A 22,817-nucleotide genomic window follows, 5' to 3' on the forward strand; every position below is an offset into this window, starting at 1 on the left:
AGAGTGGGTGAGTTGAATGGGAATTTGGCCAAAGATTAGATAAGAGAGATGGGAATTTGGCTTTTTTTTTAATTTTTTGAAATATTTAGTTATTAAATAAAAAATAAAATAATTTATAAAAATAATACTAATAATTATTTAATAGATAAAATTATTTAAAATATGATAATTATTAAATAATTTAAATTATAATTTCTGATAATTATCTAAAATATGATAATAAAATAATTTAAATTATTATATTAAATTAATATTTATTTAAAAATTTAATTATATAATAATTATAATAAATTAGTATGATATATTATATGCTTTTTAATATATTAGTAATTTTTAATATATTATATTATTAATAAATAAATAATATTTAATTAATTATAATAACTTAATAATTATATTGGTGCATTTACTAAATTATATTAGGAATTGTTTATAATAGTGTTAGTTTAAAACTTAATAATTTTTTTTTTGTTTAGAATTAATAAAAATAAATTCAATAATAAAAAATGTAAATATAACTCTAAAAATAAAAAAAATAAGAAAAAAATAAAAAAAAATAAGAGAAAAAAACAAATAAAAAGATATCATAAACAAGATTAAAAGAGACACAGATAGATTTAAAAACTAATCGGTAAGAAAAACATTACAACGGACGGGAAAATGTCCAAATCTTCGTAACTTTATCTCTACTCTTATCATAACTTTTTATGAGTTTAATGGTACCGTATATTTATTAAAGTTTTTAAATTTTTAAAAATAAGCAAGAGAGCTTGATGAGTAAAAAAATAATTTTAGAAATTAGAAATCGGGTAGGGGTTTAATCTTTTATTTTTTATATTTAAACAAATATTAAATAAAAATATCACATAAATAATTTAATGCATAAAAATAAAAAATATAAGAAGAATAAGATTAGCCATGGAAAATGTTTAATAAAATATATAAAAAAATAAAAAATAATTTATAGTATTTAATATTTAATTCAAAATATATGAAAAAAAAATATTACTTAAACAAATCCAAATCCTATTAAATGTGAATATAATATATGATATATTTTTATATAAACAAATATTACTTAACCAAGTGTATATCATATTTTTATATAAAAATATATAGAACTAAATGTTAATCAAATGTACTTAGCTTAATGGTGAAAATGCTCTACAAAATATAAAAATCTAAATATTGTAGGTTCGAATCCTCACAAAATAATATTTTTTTTTCTAAAATTGTAATGTTTTGATATTTATTTACTTATTGACTTATTTATTTAAAAATTATACATAATGATATTCAATTTATTATATAAAAATTCATGGTGTCAAAAGATTATATTTTAATATAATGTTAATATTTTTATAAGATTAATTTTTATAAAATTGATAATATTTAGTCATTTAATTTGAAGGAATAAAACATTATTTCTTTATATATTTTTATTTTATATATATTGACATATTGCTAAATTTACATAATTAACTCTAATTATTAACCCAATTCATTTTATTCACAAGTTCATAGTCGAGCTAGTTTGCGAGTTCATTTCCAAGCCAATTCGCAAACTTGATAACGAGTCAATTATCGAGCCAGCTCACGAGTCTACTATCGAGCCAAGTCACGAGCATACTATCGAGCCAACTCACAAGCTTACAAATGAGCTAGCTCGCGAGCTAACGAGCCGAGTATTGGGTTGCTCAAGCTCGACTCGTTTAACTATTTAAACTTTAAATCCAAACTTAAGCTTGGCTCATTAATGAACTGAGTCGAACACAAACAAGCTTTTTTCAAGTCAAGCGTCAAGCGACTCGGCTCATTTACAGCCCTTGAAATCGTTGCAATGTAATCACATTTAAGACTTCTCGGCATGCCCTCATCGGAGTTGTTGTCATTCTGTAACGCCCCATTATTATGGGACGATTATACTATTATTTTGGGGAAATTTCTCCTATGTGAATGGTATTAACTTGGAATTTAATTTGATAGGTGTTAGGTGGTAAAGCTAAAGAGGAACAAGAAGCCAAGTGGAGGAGTTAACAAGTCAAGGGACTAAGCAAGAGAGGTTGAAAATTCTAAGTCAATGGAGAAGGAAGTAAGTCAACATAAAGGGTAAGTTGGAATGTAAAGTGAGATAAGAGAGCTTTTAATTAAAAGAGGATTAAGGGACTTAAGTGGGTTGGAAATTAACATTTAAACTAAAGCAATATGAGTATAAATAGTTAGAAGTTTGAAGAAGAATGGGAGTTTGAGGCGGTGGAGCTACAAGAGAGAGAAAGAGAGAGAGCATTCCAACAGTTAGGGTTTTCTTCCTCTTCTTCACTCTTTTCTTCTTGTGGTTGCTAGAGGTCTCAAGGAAGAAATTCAAGGTAAGGAATTCAATTCCTAGCTCTTCTTCGGCCTAGAACTCTACTTTCCCCTGTTTCGTAGCTAAAAACAAAGTTGGGAATCTTCATGTAGGGGAGCTTACAAGGGGTGTTAAGGGTCAAGAAAGGCTAGAAAGTGTTAGACAAGGAATCTAAGGCAAGTTCTAACTCTTATTTGGGGTTTAAATCCGGAATTTCAGTTGTTGAAAAGGATTTCTATCAAAACCCTCTATTTTTGGAATAAATCTCTACATATTTGTAACATACTTGCTTTTCTTCGTTTATTCCCTTTTTTAATGTTTCCAAGGGGATTTGTTCTCCCCAAACTTTGCTTGGGAATGATGTGTTTTGTTGGATTAAAGATTAGGCAAGAGTTTGAGCTATCTTGCCTAGGTTTCATGTGAGAAGAGCAGGGGAGTCGGGTGTGATCGGGTTCTACCGATCGATAGATTAAAGGTAATCTGTCGACAGATTCGACAGATTACCTTTATAATGGTGATTTGTCAACAGATGCCAACGCATTTGTCAATTGACTCTCCTCTTCAAGTATTCTTGGATTCTGTTGGTCGACAGATTAAGGACAATTTGTCGACAGATCTCTTTTTTTAGGGTGATCTGTCGACAGATGCCAAGGCATCTGTCGACCGACAGCCCCTTGTTTTGGTTTAAAAGCTTCCTGCAAGCTTGGGTTCCCGTTTCTTCCTCTTGGCTTGGGCTTCCTTGTTCATAAGCGCATCCTATGCATATCACCCGTGGTTAAATAAGTGTACTAGTCTTATACATCTAATGTGAGGAGATCCTATGCCTGTATCATGTGTATATTATTTATTTTATTCCGTGTGGTTATAAGCATAAGGCATGTTATTAGTGTACAATGTCCCTTACGGTGCTACACCGTCAAGCTCGAGTGGCTTGTGAGCTGGACTCGTGTAAGCTTGAGTGGGCCGTAGGCCGAACTCGTGTGGGACCCAAATTTCCTTACTACATTTGTTGTATGTGCTATGATGGTGATGTGAAAGCATGCATTTTGTATACATATATGTTGTGATGGCCTGAATCTCGCATGCGCATGATTACCCTCCCATTTCGTGCATAGGTGGAATATTGATGACTATCCCCGTATGGTGCTCCTCACTTTACTTGCCCTTTTATTCTATGTACTTGCTGAGCTTTGTATCGTTAGTTTTTACATCATTCCAGGTAAAGGCAAGGTGGTGCCTAACGAGGAGCCTAGTCAGGCAGGGTCCGGCGTCTAGGTGTGTACAAAGTTGTCCATGATTGAAAGATCCTCGGGAGTTTTGGCGTGTGCCTAGACTGTAGATATATAGTTTTGTGGGCCTTATGTTGTCTTTTGTTGTGCTATTTCAGATGTACCCATTGTACATGGCAGCATGTTGCCTAGTTATGTATAAAAATCCTGTTGTCTTTTTCCCAGCCTTGTGTGTATGTGTTTCCCCTTAACCCCAATAGATACCATTTCTTTTTGACACCTTTCCCTTGTTGCCTCGGTCAGGGTGTCCAAGGGTGGGGTCACCATACATTCCGCTGATGTGGCGATGACATGGCAAATAATCAGTAATATGCTGAATGTACAAAAACTACTAATGAAAATTTGTCACTTGGCACAACCCCCAAATCTCCATAAAACCCATCCTCCTTCCTTCCACATCTCTTTCTCCCCCTCTCTTTCTTTCTTCTTGCCCTTGTCTGATGCCCTCCCCTTCTGGTCATCGATAGCCGCCATTGGACCCGCCGTCGATCACTTCTGAAGCAACCGTCATCGATCGCTTCCAACACAACCGTTGTCATTGAACCAACTGCCATTGACGCTTCTCCTTTGCCACCCGTTGCTTCGCTGCCACCAGTTATCCCTACTTCTTCTTCGCCTCCAATTGCTTCAGTCACTGCTGCTTCACCTGCTGCCATTTAGTAATAATATTTTATGGATAACTTTGTCAAATATTAATTTTTTTAAAATAATTATTACATAAATAATTTCACAGCCTAACAAAAATTTCATAACATTGGCAAAAAAATATTATAATTAGATTGATAAAAATAACAAAATTAATCTTTCTTGAATCCATGCACAAAGGCTCGTTAGAATCAAATCTGTAAGATTAGGCCTTCTTTCATCCAAGATTCATCAATTTTTAATTTAAATAAAAAATTATAATTATTCGCCCCATCAATAACATCCATACAATTATTAGAGAGAGGGGGAACGTTTACTCAAAACACGTAAATTTTTTCATATTAATTCAATCTCAATAGTGACCAACAATCCACCTAAAAAAAAATTCAAATAAAATGCCCCCGAGCGCCCGAGCAACTTTCGTAGGGGGTGAGAAAGCTTGAAAACCTAGGTTCAAATCCCCACTGCGGCCACTTACCCGGGTGTGCTAAGATTTAACTCATCTCCACACGAATGAGGCATTAGTGGATGGGCACTCGCCAGGGAGCAAATCCCAAAAAAATCAAATAAATGTGAAATCCATAACCTTCTTTTAATTATATGTTGTATTTTTAGTATTGAACAACAAATTAAAATCTATCAACACCCCACCACCACCAAAGACTATATTTGATTTGGAATTAGATTCATAACCCACTTTTAATTTGAAAAACAAACTCCTAGCATGGCTGACTTAATATTGAGGGACACATGCAACCATATAAATAAAAGATTAATACAAAAGAAGAATGGCTCAAGGCAACCAACCCTAGACAAGAGGAAGGAGAGTAGCATCCAACCAGGACACAACTGATTTACCATTGAAATGGACCCTAAAACTCATATATATATATATATATATATAAATTGAAGTTCAATACATATATAACAAATGTACATTTGGGGATCATGCAACTGATTGCAACAATACCATTTTATTTGCTTGATTGAAAGAATAGTAAATATTATTGAACCAAACAACACTACTCTTTCAGTGTCTAAACATAGGCATATAATATATGAATGAATCTCCACTCCATCTTAATTATATGCTACAACATAAAAGGATGACCAGCATAGCAAACAAGTCAATAAGATGCGGCACAACTCTCTTCTTGAGCTTGAGGACAATGAAGGAAGTGAGTCTGTAAGATAAAAGGATGACCGGCACAGCAAACAAGTCCCATTATTTGGAATGATCTAGAGGAATCCCGAACATCTTTTTTATGACATCTTCGCCCTTCAGTGCATACCTGTGTCAAATAAAAATATGCCATGCTTAATAGCTATAAATCTTATTTGTGATTCTATTTGTCAAATAAAATAATTTACCTGTCATAAACACTCAAAAAATATCTACTCAAATCGACGTCTGAAGAAAAAAATGTCTACACCTTCACTTCAGTTTGGATCTAGTAACTTCATCCAGCTTTGCAAATTTTACAGGTTGGTAACTTCTCCTACTCAACACATGTCTGCTAGGACTTTTATCCTGTAATATTGAAATTCATATATTTTTTTCCTTTACCAAAATCAGTTCATCCTATTTTTATCCACATCATTAGTTCAAAAAATACCTCATCTACCTTTGACATTAACTCATCAATTATTCGGTCCAGATTTGGGTCTTTGTAGTTTGGATGTATAGGCTGCATCCTAAACTCATTAATTAAATTCATAAAATATTTTAATCAAGAACTCACAATTATGTCCAATTACAATAAATTTCTCATCCATCTCGATATTGGATGTCAAAAAGAAAAAAGTCCCTGAGAAATTAAAAATTACCTTTGACCATGGTGGCAATATGTGGGTACATACTTTATTTTCTGAATGATTCACCTACGCAATCAACATGCATGTAAGAGTAACAGAAAACTCATTACATGCTTTAGACAATACAAGAAAACTCATTACCTGTGATACATCAATTTCTTGTTGATTAACAGGTGCCTCATAGTTTGTGACCTGTATAATCTCTTGTGAGTCAGAAACTACCACAAATCAACAATTTCTATCCACAAATATTAACCATCATTAGTTGCATAATAATATTATGGGAAAAATATAATAATTGACTTACATCAGGCAAGGTGCAGAATTGAGGAGTTGGGTTCACTAGTGGGCTCGAGTTTCTTGTTTGTGAATTCATATCAGTATAGCTTGTCTTTGTCACTTTGGGTTATTTCACCTGTTAAATAAAATTCATAACAAATGTGCATGAAATGAGTTTCTTGTTCGTACCAGTATAGCTTGTCTTTGTCACTCTGGGTTATTTCACCTGTTAAATAAAATTCATAACAAATGTGCATGAAATGAAATTAAATTAAATTGACAGGGATGAGAATTAGACTAACTTGCAATTTCCTTCTTGTGGGGATTAATGTAGGAGCTGAAAATGTAGTGGACTCTTGTTGTCTAGCATCACCATCATTTACCTGCTTGCCATGATATCTTTTATTATGACCCTTCACACCACACACTGTGCATGTCATAACAGATCATCTCCTTGAAACCCTTCCAGTCTTCAATTTCTCCAACTCCTTTGCATCTAATCTCCTTAATTTTGCCCTTCTTCCTTTCTTTGGATTTGGTTTTAGTGGGGGTAAAAGAGCAGCTTCCTTACTCATGGGCCATATTTCATATCCATTTATTGGGTTGATACAATACTTATAGATCTTCAAATAAGACTCAATAGTGTAACACGTATCCACATAATCTTTTGGCTTATTTCTATTCATGAACAATGCATTGACTGCATGCTCACATGGGATCCCTGTGAGATCCCATCTCCTACAGCTATAACTCCTCTCATTCATATCAACTACAAATTGACCTTCTGGTCCGACAACCTGACATTTACTTCCCCCAGACCAAGTGGACATGTAGTTGAAGCTGAGCACCTTAATTTTATCTTCTTCTTTTTTTTTAATTTTGGGGCACAATGGACCGGGCATTTTTTTCATAGCATCCCTTTTTTCCAAAACCTTTTCATCAACTTACACCTTATGATTTCTAAGGATGTGATGATGCCCTTATCCCTAGCTTCTAAGATGCAACTCTTGAAGCATTCACAAATATTATTCAACAGCAAGTCACACTTACAATGAGTTTGGCAATGTGACCTTGTCCAACGCTAAGGTGAAATTTCATTTAGATATTCATACGCTTCATGTGACTTCTTATCAACTTCTCCCATGCATTTGGTGAACATTTAGACATAGCTTGACCTAGCACAATCCCATAACATGTCCTTCAACTCTTTTCCTTTCCAATTTTTTCTCAAGTTTGTATAAATGTGCCTCACACAATACCTCTTCTCTAATGTAGGGAATACTTGATTAAAGGCTGGAATCAACCCCTGCAAACTAATAGAACCAACAATTTAAAATATTCTCATATTTAACAATATGCAAATAATATTAATTGTACTTGAAATAAGTGTAAGAATTTACCTTTTGCCTATCAGATATGAAAGTCCACTTCACTGAATTCTTAATGATTTCAAAATCCACCCCAATATTTATCAAAAATCACACAATTTTTTTTACTCTCCTTCCTCACCATTGCCCAAGCTAGTGGGAATATGCAATCATTAGCATCAATGACAACAGCTATATGCAAATGATTGTACTTGAAATATTCTCACATTTAATAATATGAAAATAATATTAATTGTAGTTGAAATAAGTGTAAGAATTTACCTTTTGTCTATCAGATATAAAAGTCCACTTCACTAGATTCTTAATAATTTCAAAATCCACCTCATATTTGTCAAAAACCACACCCAATTTTTCTTATTCTCCTTTCTCACAACTGTCCAAGTTAGTGGGAATATGCAATCATTAGCATCAATGCCAACACCTAGTAGTAACTGACCCCCATACATGCCTTTGAGGAAACATCCATCTACCCCGATTAATCTTCTACATCTAGCTTTAAATGCATTAATCAAAGACCCAAAACATATGTACACTCCAGCAAAAATCGCTTCATCATCTTCATCTGACAAAAACACACTACTACTACCAGGATTGGTTCTCAAAATCTCTTCTTTGTAGTTTTGCAGATTTGCAAATTGCTCTTTTTCATCCCGACAACTATTTTTCTTGCTCTCCATGCCTTACTTATGGTTACTTCAATGTTGTGTTGTTCTGCTACACATTTTATGAACTCATTTAAGTTCCAGCCAGGATCAGCTCTAAACATCTCTAGGTATCTCTGCCAACCATTTAGATGTAACTTGCCTGATGTTGTGCTCTTTTGTGCAACTGTGCTCAAATTGACCTGATTTGATTTGAAATGTGTAAGGGTCTCTTACACACCAAATATACCGCCCACAACCCTTGCCACACCAATGCCTTGCATCTTTTCTTGTCATTTGGTTTGAACTTGATTTGCCACCAGTTCTTAATAGAACAACTCCTACAAGCTTCTTTGAATTCATCAAATGATTTAAACATCATCCCAACCTTTAATGTATGATATCTCATATCCCTCGAAGCAACAAATTCATGGTATCTAACTCACCTCCTCACCCTCCCTGTCACTCTCAGTCATACTATGCAATTCATCAAAAGAGGCCAAATTAGAGTCATTGAAATCACACTCAACATTTCCAATATCTCTGTCAACAGTAACCTTGCACTCTATGTTCTCTCCTCAAAACATCTCTCTATTCCTTCATCCACATGCACATCAAAGAGATCATCATTCTCATCGTCTACGTCATAATCGTTGTCATTCAACATCGTTTCTAGATTAATATAATCCTCATCCTCCTCATTTCTATCACTACCATCCTCTCCCTCAATCCTCATGTTTTGCTTCTTCATAAAATATATTTTTTCCTTTCAATTCCCTCACATTCACATTCCTAGTGCTACCATTGTTGCAAGCCTTAGACATGTCATCAATGTTTCTGACATACACATGCATCCTTTTCAAACTATCCACACTGAATCCCATATCCAAACAGTCACTATCAAATGCTAATTTACACAAACCCTCACTGTATATGCTATTTGGCTTTTGCCAAAAGGTTTCTACTTCCCCAGTGATGCCACTCTCTTTAACCATTCTTTCAATTTCTAATATTGACAGTTTATCACATAACAAAAGTCAAAAAAATAAACTCCCCCCCCCCCCCCCCCATAACCCATGTGCAATGCTTTTCACCATGATGCATGACAATTGTGAAATACTCTTGAGTATGTATCTACGATGTAAAACAATTAAATAGGTCAAAATTTATAAAAGTATTAACTATAAAAATCACATTAATTAGGTTGATTAAATAACATATTCAATTACTTTATACACTTTCTAATTGGTACCCTTATTTATCATGTGTATTTAACTACACCTACCGGTCAACAAACAATTGCATGTATATAAAACAACTTCAAAACATGAAGAAGGAAACGAAAAATTAAGCTTACCATATTTTGGTTCCACTCCGTCTAAATCTCTACATACCCAATCCACCCATAATGTTGCAGTAGTCGCTTTCTTCTAGACCCTATTTTGAATTGCAATTTGTTTCAATGTGAACCTTAGCTTTTGGATTTGATTAGATTAAACCAAAAAATAATACCAACAATCATATTTGTCAAAACAAAAAATAAATAGTTAATCCTAAACAAAAAATTAACAAAGCCTAAACAAATTAGTAGAACCATAAAATGGTACCTCATTGTTAACAGGGGACTGGAGGTGAAACAGCTAGTGATCGGAAGCGAAGGTGATGGTGAAGTAGTCTGAGGAGAATGCCGACAAAGGCGGAAAATTAATAGAAACCAAAAAATGATACCAACAATAATATTTTACATAAAAAAAAATTAACAGTCAATCCGAAACAAAAAAATTAACAGAGCCATTTCACCTCCCTGTTTGCAGCAACGGTGACCAGAGGCAGCGACGAAGCAGCAGGTGGCCAGAGGTGGAGGCGACAGCGAAGCGATGACCAGCGGGTGAAACAACAGTGAACTAAGTAGTCAGAGGAGGCGACGAAGGAGAAGCGTCGATGGCGGCATCGAACGACAATGGAGGCGGCGGCTGCCTCAAAGGCGATTAGCGGCGGATCCAATGGTGGCGATTGGCGACTAGAAGGAAGGGCAACAAAGGCAGGCAAGAAAAAAGAGAGAGAGGAAGAAGGAGAGAGAGAGAGAGGGGGGGGGGGGGAGGAGAATGGGTTTTATGGGGATTTGGGGGTTGTGCTAGGTGGCACATTTTCATTGATAGTTTTTGTACATTCAGTATGTGACTGTGATTATTTGCCACGTCAGTGGAACGACAACAACTCCTACGAGGGCAGGCCAAAAAATCTTAAATGTGATCACTTTGCAAATAATTGAAGTTTGGTGACCACATTGCAAAAGAAACCAAAGCTTTGTGACTTTTAGAGTGATTTACCCTAAAATCGCATCGTATCCACTCAAAACTTCGCTCGCCGTCTTGCAGATTCCAAGGTTTTTCACGCTATTGTCAATCTGATATATTTAACATGATTTTGTTGTATTCTCTCTAATTTACACCCATTTGTGATGTGGATTATTTTTTATGGATAGCCTTCCATTGGGATCTCAAAATTAAAGTTAGAAATTTACACTCAAAATTTTTATAATTGATCAATTATTTCTGATATTTGATATTATGGTTATTTGGGAAAAAATTTCACTCGAAATTTCCATGGTAAATGCATTATTTCTAATATTTGATTGCATAAATAGCATTATTTTCGATATTTGTTGAAACTTTCCACTCAAAATTTTGATGAATTATTTCTAATATTTGATACTATGGTTGGATAGGTAGTATTATTTCTGATATTTGATTATGTGGTTGCTTGGAAGAAATTTTCACTCAAAATTTCCATGATTGATGGATTATTTATGATATTTGACACTGTAGTTGCATGAGTAGCATTATTTCTGATATTTGTTAAAAGTTTTCACTTGAAATTTTGCTGAATTATTTCTAATATTTGATACTGTAATTGCATGGATAACATTATTTCTGATATTTGATACTGTAGTTGCTTCAGTAGCCTTCCATTAGGATATCAGAATTCAAGTTAGAAATTTCCATAATTGATGAATTAGGGTAGCATTCCATTGTGATTAGAAATTTTCATATTCAATTTAGTTCCATTGTTAGTGTTTGAGTTAGGTGAAGTGTCTAATTGATAACATGATTTCTAATATTCTCACATTTCGTTGCTGCATTTTGATATCGGGATTTTGTGCTTCGTCTTGATATCCACCAAAAGCCTGCGATGGACTAACACAACAAACGAGTGAAAGCAATTAGCTTCAATACTGGTGGTAATGTTCTTGTATCGGGCTCAGTCGGTGGGAAAATCATACTATGGAATTAGGATACTAATCAAGCTAATTTATCTTTTGATTCAGGTTATAATGATTATGTTTCCCAAGTAAATATCGTGCCTTACACTGACGATCGAACCATTATTTCTCTTTGTTCTTATAGAAATGTAATTTGTTTGGCTTATTTTCTTTCTATAGACAGATGATAAGATTTATTTGTACTATTAAAGTTGTGGCATTGTGCTCCTTAATTAATATTGGAATTGATCTGAAAGTTTTGTGGTTTTATTAGTGAAACAATTCGCTAATGAAAATTTTTAAAAGAAAAAATTAGATTATATAAGCATGTATGTAATTTGGTGCGTTAAACTTTAAAATTTTGAAAGATAATGTTCTTATTGAGGAGAAATCTTAACAGATGAGGATTTCTTGGATTTTTTAGGGAGGTGGAGTGCAACAGCGTTGGCTATCTTTTGGAGATCGTGGATTTCAAGCTAATAAGTATGCCATTGTGCCTAGAAGCCCTCACCAAATGTATACATGTGGTAATGCAGGACAAGTTTGCTATGTAATATGATCTATTCTTATCTATTTTTTTTATGTTGCTTCTTACATTACAAATGATGGACGGGTTTGCCATGTATTATATTTGATACCATTGTATATTTCACAAGTTGATATGAGATTAAAACTTGATTCTAGAGTTTTTACTTTACCACGTATCTAGTCCCCGACCTTGGTCAACTCATCCAAACAGAAATTGCAATAGAACTAGGAAATATTGAAATCTTTGTTGTTGGCGGATTAGATGAGTTTGTGCAGTTATTTGACGTACATCAAAGTAATAGACCCTTTGAATTGTTTAATCATGATCATTTAATTGATGAAGATGTGTGCATAACGGGGGTGACATTCTCCAAACAAAGAGAGCTACTTGTGTCTTACAATGAAGAGTTCATCAATCTTTTTTCAAGGAATAAGGGACCGAATGCCAATTGAGAAACATCTCCCCAGGCCCACAAAAGACATAAAAATTGTGACTTTAAACCAAGTTTAAGCTTATTTGAGCCAAACTTTGATTATGTTGTGACTGGATCAAATTGTCAAACTCTAATTATGAAAATTCGATCACAATCTGATCCACTCACAACATAATCAGAGTTTGGCCTAAAGAAGTTCAAACTTGGTTTAAAGTCACAGTTTTTATGCCTTCTGTAGGCTTGGGAAGATGCTTATCTATTGACATTTGGTCCCTTATCCCTTGAAAACAGATATATGAACTCTTCATCGTAAGACACAATCAGCTCTCTGTGTTTGGAGAATATCACCCCCGTTATGCACACATCTTCATCAATTAAATGATTGGCACTAAGCAATTCAAAAGCTCTATTAGTTTGACGTACGTCAAACAATCGCACAAACTCATTTGATCCACCAACAATAAAGATTTCAATATTTCTCATATCTATTGCAATTTTTGTTTGGGTGAGTTGACCAAAATTAGGGACCTCGATACGTGGTAAAGTAAAAACTCTAAAATCAGGTTTTAATCTCATCTCAACTTGTGAAATATACAATGACATCAAATATAATACATGATAAACCCATCCATCATTTGTAATGAAAGAAGCAACAACATAAACAAAAAATAAATAAATAATAATAGATCGTATTACATGGAAAACTCGTCCCGCATTACCACATTTATACATTTGGTAAGGGCTTCCAAGCACAATGGCATACTTATTAGTTTGAAATCCACGATCTCCAAAAAATGACCAATGTTGATGCACTTCATCTCCCTTAAAAATTCAAGAAATCCTCATCTCTTAAGATTTCTCCTCGATAAGAACATGATCTTTCAAAATTTTATAATTTAATGCACGAAATTACATACATGCATATATAATCTAATTTTTTTAAAATATTTTCTATTAGCAAATTGTTTCAACTTTAATGGTACAAATAAACCTTATCATTTATTTATAGAAAGAAAATAAGTCAGACATATTACCTTTCCATAAGAATCAAGTAAAATAATGGTTCGATCATTAGTGTAAGGCACGATATTTACTTGAAAAACATAATCATTGTGACTTGAATCAAAAGAAAAATTAGCTTGATGAGTATTCCAATTCTATAATATGATATTCCCACTGACTAAGCCCGATACAAGAACATCGCCACCAGCATTGAAGTTAATTGCTTTCACTCATTTGTGGTGTTGGTGCATCGTAAGCTTCTAGTGGAAACATATGAGTTGTGTCCTATTTACACATTTTCCTAGAGTCATTATTTACTCTATCTTGGTTATCTGTGCCCTTGATTCTATCTCTTCATGCTTTATACATATACTTATTGAGGCTTGTGGCTCACTTTGTTTACTCTCATGTCATTCCAGGTAAAGGTAAAACAACTATTGAGGACAAGTCCGATAGAACTAGAGCTCAGGGTCTAGAGGTGTATAAAGACATCCTAGACTAGAAAGTCTTTGTCAGTAGTTTCGTTTTGATGAGGGCATACTGTGAAGAGATCTTATTTTGTTATTTGCATTAATGCCCTTGTATACGTTTTGTATAGGCCATGGTGCCAAGATGATATAAACTGAGGATGATATAAACTTTTATTTTGGCTTTTATTGATATTATCTATAGATAGAAATATGGTGTTGAATTTTATTATTTTATATCATCTTTATGATGATCTCCTTCTAGATATCCTATGCTAGTGAGAATATCCAGGAGTGGACCCTTACAACAAGAATATAAGAATACTAGGAATCATGCTACTAATTAGACACTTCATCCAACCCAAACACTAACAATGGAATTAAACTGAATATGAAAATTTCTAATCTCAATAAAATGCCATTTTAATCCATCAATCATGAAAATTTCAAGTAAAAATTTATAATTTGAATTTTGACATCCCAATGGAAGGCTACCGAAGCAACCACAATATCAAATATAAGAAATAATGCTATCCATGCAACCACAATATCAAATATAAAAAACAATCCATCAAAATTTCGAGTGAAAATTTCTAACAAATATTAGAAATAATGTTATCCATGCAATCATAGTATCAAATATAAGAAATAATCTATCAATCATGAAAATTTCGAGTGAAAATTTCTCTCAAGCAACCACAGTATTAAATATCAGAAATAATGCTACCCATGCAACCATAGTATGATATATCATAAATAAACTATCAAAATTTCGAGTGAAAATTTCCAACAAATATTGGAAATAATGCTATCCATGCAATCAAATATCAGAAATAATGCATCAACCGAAAATCTCTAGTGAAAATTTCTCCCAACCAATGGCAATATCAAATATCAGAAATAATTCATTAAAATTTTGAGTGAAAATTTCTAACTTTAATTCAGAGATCCTAATGGAAGGCTACCCATCAAAAATAATCCATCACAAATGGGTGTAAGTTAGAGAAAATACAACAAAATCATGTTAAATAGATCAGATTGACAATAACATGAAAAACTTCGAAATTAAATCGTTTAGTCATCATTTTGTTGTAACAATAATGAACAATTTGTAAGCATGATTCATATTTTTTTTTCTCTCTAAAAGCATTAAGAGTAAAATTCAATGAAAGACTGTGACTACTAAAACCTAGAGCCAAATGTATTATACTTCATTAATTGTGGAGCACAATCCACATAAAACCTAAACCTAAGTAATAGGAAGACAAAAGAAGAAGGTGAAATTATGATACAATTTGTATAGAAGGTACCACTCCTAACAACAAATAAATAGAATAGAAAATTCCAAATTTATCTATTATAGATATAATAACACATTTGGTGTACAATAAAATCAATCTTCCAGAAGTAAAGAGCTCAAATTCTTCCTTACTCCAAACTGTTGAACTCCTCTCCCTCCCCCCATTCCCCTCCTCCAAGTGCACCACTCCCTCTTTTTACAAGGATCTAGAAAGATCCTTACTTTACAAAGAGATTTCTGCAACTCGAGCCTCTGACCTTCCAATCACAAAAAGCCAATGGAGATCTCTCCCCAAGAAAGCTGATATATGTGTTTTCTTGAAATTTCCATAAGGAGCATATATCCTTTTGATCTCTTAATAATATTCTTGTCTAATATTTGGTAATAGTAATACTTTTATTTATAGGGGTACTAAGATGTGGGAAGAGTTGCAGATTGAGGCATGCATGGGATTAACAAAAAGAAACATCACCTTAAATGTGGAAGAAGACTTAATACAAGAAATCCACAGATCCAGAAGCCAACGACAAGCAAAAAATTAAAGAAGCAAAGATCAAGAAAAGCAATGAAAATTCAAATGATTCCAAAACTGAAGAACCTGCCAAGACTAGAGTTTATCTGCCAAAACCCATAAGGGCTTCTTCAGTATTTTCAAAAAGTAACAGCGTTGATAGTTTATTTAGTGGCTCATCATCAAGTGTGAGTTTGTGTGTCTGTGATGTGGAAAAACATGCTCCATTTGGGGCAACGGGCGGGTCGTGTGCGTGTTGACTAGCCATTATTGCTGGAATTGGAGGATGCAAAACATGGAGTTTGTGGGGGATCTCCAGAATTTCAATTTCTTGATGGATTTGATTATGTCACTCCCCCAGAGTCCTTCAATTATGTAAACATGTTAAAACAAGTCTATGATCAATATTTACAGCTTCTTTAGGAAATAAATAAAATGTTCAAACACTCTGTCTATCATTGTTATTGAAAAATAGTTTTTAAATTATTAGTGTGTGTTAATTATTTTTAAGCTAGATTCTGCCTTTAATGTTTTTGCTTTTGCGGGTCTTCATGTGGATTCGCCCCCCCCCCCCCTTTTTTTTCTTTTTCGAAAGTTGTTAAAAGAAAAACACACACACACAATTGCTAGAAGTTGATGTGCTAATAAAATAAATAATGGGAAAAGTACTCCAATGAGTCTCCACTTTTTTTTAAAGTCCTATCAAAATGCCCTCCACAACTTGAAAATAGCCAGCTATACTTTTTTAATAATCAGCACATTATACCAAAGATGTGAAAAATAAATAATAAAAAAAAGATTAAATCAATATTAAATGATGACCCAAGTATATTACTAAGATTGGTTCTTTAACATGATACTTCTAACTATACAAGATGTTAAAACATCAAAGGCAAACATTCTCTACAAGTAAAATTTAGAAAGAGAACAAATATTGATGAACAATATTACCTATTAATTTAGTATGATAATTTTGGGTTGATGAATAGGAAATATGAAATGAATAAAATTAAAAGAATTTTCATTTTACAGCTGGTAAAAAAAATACAAGTCAAAACTGAAAAAACAAATACAGCCAAATAGGTGGGTCCAATTAGATTTTCAAGGTCTCTCCACTTTCAATAATATCTTTTGAATTGATTTTGGGATTATGAAGAGTCAGGAAGTTTCGAAGAGCAAAATCGGGGGTAAATCACACTAAAAGTTACAAAATTTTAGTATCTTTTGCAACGTGGTCACTAAACTTCAATTGTTTGCAAACTGATCACAAAAGTTTGAAATACGTAGAGCTTTAATCGAATCAAATCGAGCTGAGCTTGGCATAGCTTAGGCTTGGCCTGATCTATTTGTCTGGAGCTCGAGCTCGAAATCTTGTTTGAGCTCGGGTTCATTTTGTTCTTCATGAGCTCGAACTTGGCTCGCTTAAAATTCATTTAGATCCGTTCACGAGCCAAGCTCGAGCTCGGATCATTAAAAGCATGATTATTTTGTTCGGAAGCCGAGCTCGAACTCGACTCGACAAAAGCTCGTTTATGAGCTCGAGTTTAAACTAATAATAAAATAAAACTCAAATTTAAATAACTTTTCATAGCATAACCATTAACCAAATTATGTAAAAAATACTACAAATATACCCAAATAAATAACAAGTAATTCTAAAGTCCAAATAAATAACAAGTAAATCTGAAAGGACTTCAAAGCACCAAATTGGACTTCTAACTGTTATAATAGTATAGTTGTTTGCATTGAGCATTAAAACATATTACAAAAAAATACACAAGACTTATAACAGGTTCTTAATACTCCCCCCCCCCCCCCCCCCCAAAATAAAATTCTTAATACAAGTAAACTGCATGAATAAGCACAAGCAAGCTATAGATTTATACACAATCGTTCTGGATCCAAACATATTACAAGAAAATACACAAGACTTATAACAGTTCTTGAAAAAACCATACTTAACAGAGCAAAAAAGAAAAAAGAACCTCATTTAAGCATTGCACCCACAATCCAGAACCAAGGCATTGTACAAAAAACACTCTCAGTGTCGGCACTAGCAACCTATTTATAAAGGCCGGCTATGAAGAGATAAATTGCGTCCAAATCTGAAATAAAATCTACTGAAAATCAAGCATAAATGCTACTGACGATTGAGATAACCAAAATAATTAGATAAGATAATAACAATTTAATAGATTAACCAACAAGATGGGAAGAGATACTAAAATTAGCCCAAACCTATCAAGACAAGACAAAATCAAATTGGAAAATTCCAGATTATAACCACTCATTTTAGCACAGGAAAAAAAAAATCAAATCCCTCCAGGTTCAAACAACAGCAGCGGCGACGACGACCGGAGGTGCAACGAGTCCGGAAGAGAGGGGAAGAGAGAGAGAGAGAGAACCGAACCTTGTGGAGCGACGACGATGACCGGAGGCAGATCTGGAGGCGGCGACGACGACCGGAGGTGCAACGAGTCCGGAAGAGAGAGAGAGAGAGAGCCGAACCTTGTGGAGCGACGACGATGACCGGAGGCAGATCTGGAGGCGGCGACGACGACCGGAAGCAGATCTGGAGGCGGCGGCGACGACCGGAGATGGAGGCGGAGGGGTCAACGGCTGCGGCGGGAGTTCAGAGAGAGGGGAGAGTGGGTGAGTTAGGGTTTTACGTTTTGGCCAAAGATTTGATAAGAGAGAAATGGGAATTTGGCAATTTGGGGAGGGAAATAGTTGTTTTAATTTTTTTTGAAATATTTTTTATTAAATAAAAAATAAAATAATTTATAAAAAATATTAATAATTATTTAATTGATAAAAATAAAATAATTTAATATTATGAAAATTGATAAATTATTTAAATAATGATAATTATTAAATAATTTAAATTATAATTTATGATAATTATCTCAAACATAATAATAAAATAATTTAAATTATTATATCAAATTAATATTTATTTAAAAATTTAATTATAAAATAAATCTAATAAGTATAATAAATTAATTTGATATATTGTATTCTTTTTAATATGTGAGTAATTTTTAATATATTGTATTATTAATAAATAATTAATATTTAATTAATTATAATAGCATAACAATTATATTCGTGTATTTACAAAATTGTATTAAAAATTATTTATAATAGTGTTACTTTAAATCTTAATAATTTTTTTCTAATTACAATTACTGAAAATAGATTCAATAAAAAAAACTGTAAATATAGCCCTAAACACAAGAAAATAAAAAAAAAAATGGATGATAAGAGATCATAAATAAGATTAAAACAGACCGAAATAAAATTAAAAATTAATCGATATGAGAAACGTTACAAAATATGAAAAAATATCCAAAACTTTACAACTTTATCTCTATTGTTATAGGAACTTTTTATGAGATTAATGATATTGTATATTTAATAAAATTTTAGGAATTTTAAAAATGAGTAGATGAGCAAAAGAGCTTGATAAGCAAAAGAGGAACTTTAGAAATTAAAAATTAGGGATTTAATCTTTTTATTTTTTATATTTAAACAAATATTAAATAAAAATGTCACAAAAATAATTTAATGCATAAAAATGAAAAATATAAGAAAAATAAGATTAGCAATGGAAAATATTTAATAAAATGTATAAAAAATAAAAAATAATTTGTAGTGTTTAATATTCAATTCAAAATATATATATATATATATATAAATCAACTTTGGTCTTTAAATTTTGATTCATGAACAAACTAATTACACCTTAAGTTCAAAACTTAAAAACATATATAGGAAGCAATATTTTTCTTAAGAGAACTAAAATGTAGATTGTACAAATATAAAAATACGAAAGCATTAGTTTTACTTACAATTTAATGTTTTAGTATATAAGGAGAATGATAAATTTTGTTCTAATATTTAATAATTATTTAATAAATATATAAGATAACAATATTTGATTAATTAAACATAATGTATTTATTGATAGTTAACCCACTAAAAATAATAACTAACATTTATTGATTCAATTAATATATATGTATCTGACAAGAAATTCTATAGTTAATTCAGTTAATTTTTTTTATATTTATATATATCCAAATCCAATTAAATGTGAATATAATATATGATATATTTGTTTATAAACAAATGTTGTGAAACCAAGTGTATATTATATTTTTATGTAAAAATATATAAAATTAAATATTGACCAAATGTGTTTAACTTAATGGTAAAAAGGCTCTTCAAAATATAAAAATCTAAATATTGTAGGTTCGAAACCTCACAAAAATAATATATATATATATTTTGAAATTGTAATGTTTTGATATTTATTTACTTATTGAGTTATTTATTTAAAAATTATACATATTGATATTTAATTTATTATATAAAAATTTATGTGGTTGTCAAAAGATTATTTTTAATATAATGTTAATATTTTTATAAGATTAAATTTTATAAAATTGATATTATTTAGTCATTTAATTTGAAGAAATAAAATATTATTTCTTTATATATTTTTATTTTATACATATTGGCATATTGTTAAATTTACATAATTAACTCTAGTTATTAACTCAATTTATTTTATTCACAAGCTCATAATCGAGCTAGCTCGCGAGCTCATTTCCAAGCCAATTCACAAACTTGATCACGAGCATACTATTGACCCAGCTCATGAGCTTTGTTTACAAGCCCATTTGTCGAGCTAGTTCGCGAGTTGGTTCACGAGCTTACAAATGAGATAGCTCGCGAACTAACGATCCGAGTATTGGGTTGCTCAAGTTCGACTCGTTTAACTATTCGAACTTTAAATTGAGCCTCAAGCTTGATCGTTTATGAACCGAGTTGAACACAAACGAGCATTTTTTGAGTCGAACGTCGAGCGACTCGACTCATTTACAGCTCTAGAAATACGTTGCAATGTAATCGCATTTAAGACTTCCCTCGTATGCCTTCGCCGGAGTTGCTGTTGTTCCAATGATGTGGCAAATAATCAGTCACATGCTGAATGTACAAAAACGAGTGTGATTTTGTTCACCCCCGTTACTTTGGGGGTTAAAAATCACTTTTTTACTAACGAAATTTAGTAAAAAGAGGCAGCCAAATATTACAATATTACCCCCATTGTAGTCTTCATCTCTCTCTCAACCTCCACCATCATCTCTATTTGCATTTCTCTCAATAGCAGCATCGGCGTCCTCGCCAGCAACAGCACTGGCATCGATCCTCCAGCGTCTCTTCCAGCAGTGACCTCTCTCTCTCTATTGTTATCGTCTCTCTCTACTGCATCTCCTCCACCTCCGGATGTCTCTCTGTTCTCGCCCTTCTTCAAGTAAATACTGCTTTAGTTTTTTTGTTTGGAAATGCTCTGACGTCACTCTGTTCTATTTTAACGATTTGTTTGCGTTAAACGGATATTTTTTACATTGTTTCACTTATTTTGTTAGTAAATGGCCGAGATCTATGTCGGGTTTCTTTAATTGTCGGTGTTTAGACAGTCCCTGCACCCATTAGCGGATCCAATGAGGAGTCCATGCCGGGCTCAACTAAAATATTTATATATATATAAATATATATGCCCAGGAACCTTTAAATTAAAGCAGCCCTCCCCTTGGATCCGCCCGTCTCCACTGTCACCGTCTCTCTCTCCACCATGTCTTCTCCACCTTTGGATATCAATTGTCGGGAAAGAAAACAACACAAATACAAAATCCAGAAAAAATAAGTGCACACAAGGTTTATGTGGTTCTGCACTTGCAACATTATTATGTTGCGCAACACATTTGGGTTTCCAACGGTCTAGAAGTGTGCTATTCACCATACAAGCAACAACAACAACAATAACAATCACAAGCCTAAATTTATCATACAAAATTCAGTTACATCCATTAACGTATTGATACATATGTTAACATCACCATAATTGTTCTGTAGCCCTGTGGAATTTACTTTATAAGGTATGGAACATAATAACACTGATGTTCCTTTAACAACTGCAAGCTCTGCTTTTCCAGGATAACAAGCTTACAAATGCGAATGCTATAACTGATTTTATGGTTTTATTTTTTAGGGTTTATTGATTATAATAGGAATATCATCAAATGCGATGATATTAGTGTCTGAAGAGAAAGCAATGCATGGATGATGGCAGTCCCCTAAAGAGGATGAGAATAAGTGGAATTAACACAGGTACCCAGCGCGTGCATTTTGGATTTTTTATAGTTTAAAGGCCCATCTTTCCCTGTGTTGATATCCCATGGTTATGTTCTTTGATGTTCAGAAAATACTTTTATATCTCTTAATATCAATATTTAATCTTAACTGATGCATTTTCTTGTTCTTCTCCAGGATCAAATGCAGCAGAGAATGGTCCTTCCAGTACCTTTTCAAAAATCCAATTCCGTTGCAGTCCTTTTGGTGACAGTTTGAAACGAATGAGAGAAGATGAGATAGTTACTGCTGCTCCTAGCAAAAGGATAAGGTGATGAGGAAGATGATACCGATTTCCTTGTCTTTTTTCACTGTGGATTTACAGATAAAATCAGCCTTGTAGGTTGCCTGAGGAATGACCAGGGAGCTCTTGTAAGATGGGAACGTAAGAATAGTGTACAAATGTTTTCCTGTTCTTGTAATGATATATCAATTTCCTGTTAACGATCAAATAGGCTTATTTGTTGAAGAATATAGTTATCTCCATATGATGCAACCAAATTAGACCTTGATTTAGTATATTTCCATACTTTTGACGACATTTGTTCATATGTAGCTATGCCCAAATCAGACCCATACTGCACGAGAACTGTAACCTGAGCGGAATCTTAAAGTAAAATTTTTTCTCGAGCAAGATAATAGAATCTTTTGACTATCTTATACCATATTTGTAACTCAGAAATTATACAAGAACGAACTGGGCACAAGCAAGAA

General features: G+C 32.9%; 1 long non-coding RNA gene across 12 annotated transcripts; it reads right to left on the reverse strand.

The window, feature by feature from the left end:
- Positions 1-5,233: 5,233 nt before the first annotated feature.
- On the reverse strand, positions 5,234-18,604 carry LOC127803666 (uncharacterized). 12 transcript variants are annotated; one of them, XR_008023548.1, is made up of 9 exons: positions 18,414-18,604; positions 10,202-18,315; positions 10,009-10,076; positions 9,759-9,838; positions 6,675-7,685; positions 6,401-6,508; positions 6,235-6,285; positions 6,106-6,159; positions 5,234-5,570 (listed from the first exon to the last, which is right to left on the reverse strand). It is a non-coding gene; the product is annotated as an uncharacterized LOC127803666 (long non-coding RNA). The 12 variants fall into 12 exon arrangements; XR_008023547.1 differs by having other exon boundaries at positions 10,202-10,838; positions 15,191-18,604; XR_008023557.1 differs by having other exon boundaries at positions 6,675-7,547; positions 7,632-7,678; positions 10,202-18,604.
- Positions 18,605-22,817: the final 4,213 nt, after the last annotated feature.

This window comes from Diospyros lotus, chromosome 6 (genome assembly GCF_014633365.1).
Source record: "Diospyros lotus cultivar Yz01 chromosome 6, ASM1463336v1, whole genome shotgun sequence".
NCBI classification, from domain to species: Eukaryota; Viridiplantae; Streptophyta; class Magnoliopsida; order Ericales; family Ebenaceae; genus Diospyros; species Diospyros lotus.